We start from the raw sequence: 3227 nt of genomic DNA on the forward strand, positions 1-3227 counted from the left end.
TTGGTGTAAATATCATGGCTTTTCTTTTTCTCATCTGATATAGTTTTCAACTTATTGATGATTTCTCAAAGCTCATTTTCTCTCAGGTGTATCTCTACACCTACTGCCCAAGTCATATAATTATTTTTCTTAATATCAAGGGCATTTACTTTGAGCTTTGTCAAAATTCACGTGATAACATTATTCATAGAATAATATTATAATAAAGATAAGAATTTAAATGCATAAATTAAAAGCATAAATTTAAATTGCATAAATTTAAAGAGCATAAATAAAATCGGGAGGCTTAGCCTACCACATGATCTGAGGGGTCATAGACTATCATATTGATCAATTTTTATCAAGGTTTGAAGAGACAGGGTCTACCGTATTAACCTTTTATTTTTATTCAAGGTCCGTGGAAACTTAGTGTACCATTTTTGACATTTTCTTTTTATTTACGGAGGCAAAGCCTTCCACGTAACCTTTTTTCAATTCACGGAGGCAAAGCCTACCACGTAACCTTATTATTATTTTTTCAATTCACGAAGGCAAAGCCTACCACGTGGTCATCTGATCGTGAAGGCATAGCTTACCATAACGATCAGTCGGAGAAGGAAACGCCTATCATCCCAAAAAAATAAACGGAGAAGGCTCAGCCTCTCACTCCGAAACAATAATAAAATTTAAATAAATTAAGTATATCGAAATACATAAATTTAAACATTACCTTGGCTGGTTTAAGAACTTTCGGATTGATAAACCTCAGTTGGTCAGAGCTTCGTGCTGATAATGTGTTGTAAATTAGACTAGAATCTCTAGAACTGATTTACTATATTTATTATAGATATATATTGATTTGGATTTGGAACGTAAAGAGAGAAATAGAGTTATCATAACTTCACTTATCATTATTATTGTCTCTTAAAACAAATGACAATGGTCATATATATAGGGGGAGTAAGTCGGTTGTGACTTACCGACTAAGAGAAATAAAATAATTTAATACTAGTCTAATGGATAATCATCTTTGTGTTTATCTTATTTATAACAATAATTCATTTTTTGCCAACTACACGTGAAATACTAGCTCAACTAAAGGGCATAATAGTAAAAAAACAGAATTGGTTTGATGAATTGTGCTTTGAAAGTAGAATGTGTCCTAGTAAAAAAGACAATTGTATCTTATTATGTAAATCACTCTTAAATACTCTTTCTGTTTCTAAATAAGTGTCCCTTAACATTTTTTGTTACATAAAAAGTGTCAATATACAATTCCAATGCAATTTATAATCAATTTCACCTAAATATTGATTGCAAAATGTATTTATCTTATAAATATATATGTTTATCTCAAATACTATTGGTTAACTAGTTGTAATTAATAAAAACATAAATACATTTTAATTGTTCTTTTAATATGTCTGAAAGTGTTTAAATGGCATTTTTTATGAAGTGGAAGCAGTATAAATTTGTTTAGTACTGTTGCTGCCGGTGTCTTATATCTTTATATGCATTTATATGTTTTTAATTGAGTTTTAGTTTTGGAAAAATTTTAAGTTTACCACTTTCATGGTACCACTTTTCATCTTTACCACCAGTAAAAATACATTTTAAATAATATATTTTTCATTAAGTGGTAAAAGACTCTTATAACCTTGTTATCTATATATATAATAAATTATTATTTAAATAAATAAAAAATATATTTTATGTTTTCGAATTATACTTTTTCAAATTTGAAATTTTTATAATTTTTTTTTGAAATTTGTTTTCGAAATTGTTTTTTTTTCAAAATTTCTTTTTTGAAAATCGAAAATTATGTTTGAAACTATTTTTAAAATTTTGTTTATATATTTTTTAAGTATTTATATATATATATTTATTAGAATCCTAAATTTCACATTCCAAAAACCCTACTCTACTCCTCAATTCTAAACCCTAACACTACAAGAAAACAAGCCGAATTCCGACGGAGGTTCCGACGGACACCAATGTCGTCGGACATTTGTGACGGATTACTGACAAATTTCCGACCAAATCCAAAAAAATGAAGTCGTCGGAATTCCGTCGGCCATTTCCGACGGAATTCCGACGAAACAAGGTTCGTCGGAAAATGCCGACGACTTTTCGACGACATTCCGATAAAAAATGTAACCGTTGTAGTCGTCGAAAGTTCGTCGGTATATTCCGACGAATTTCGGACGACATTCCGATTAACAGTAAAGTCGTCGGAATTCCGTCGGTATTTTCCGACGAATTTCCGACGAACCGTGTGACCGTTGCCGACAAATATATATGACCGTTGTATAGCCGTTTGAGATTGGACAATACCGACGGAATTCCGACGGACTGCTTTACATCCGTCGGAAAGTCGTCGGAGGTCCGTAAGCAATTTCCTATAAATACAACCCCTCCTCATTCAACTCATTCACACTTCATTCTCTCTTCATTCTCTTTAGTCATAACAATTCCGTGAAAATCATGTCTTCAGAAGTTTATTATCGTTCGTGGATGGATAAACCTCATTTGGATCCGAACACCAATTTGCTTACGGAAGAATACGTTCAAGGGATTGGAGAATTCATGAGGCTTGTTCAACAGCAACCGGATGCAAAAAGTGGTATGTTAAGATGTCCCTGCTCTTCTTGCAATAATAATAAGGTTATAAAAGAATTTGATGTTTGGACTCATTTGTATATGAAAGGGTTTTCACGTAATTATAAAGTTTGGTACCTTCATGGGGAAACTGGTTATGAATATGGTAGTACTAGCGAACCTCAGCCTGTTAGTGAACCTCAGCCTGATATTAGGTTAGAAGAATCTAGAACGGATATAGATTATGGTGTAGGTACTGAGCAGATGGTACATGATCATTATAGAGGGGAAGAACCAAACCCCGAGTCTAGGAGATTTTTTGACATGTTGGATGCAGGAAAACAACCTTTGTATCAAAATTGTAGAGATGGTCATTCAGTCTTATCATCTGCAACTAGATTAATGGGTATTAAGACAGACTATAATTTGGCTGAAGAATGTATGGATGCGATTACTGATTTTGTCAAAGGTATTCTACCTGAGGATAACCTTGCACCGGGTTCATACTACGAGGTTCAGAAACTTGTTGCAGGTCTTCAACTACCGTATGAAGTGATAGATGTATGTATTGACAACTGCATGATCTACTAGAGAGCGGATGAGACACGGAATATATGCAAATTTTGTGGGAAACCTCGTTATCAGGACAC

Source organism: Brassica oleracea, chromosome C4 (genome assembly GCF_000695525.1).
Source record: "Brassica oleracea var. oleracea cultivar TO1000 chromosome C4, BOL, whole genome shotgun sequence".
Taxonomy (NCBI): domain Eukaryota; kingdom Viridiplantae; phylum Streptophyta; class Magnoliopsida; order Brassicales; family Brassicaceae; genus Brassica; species Brassica oleracea.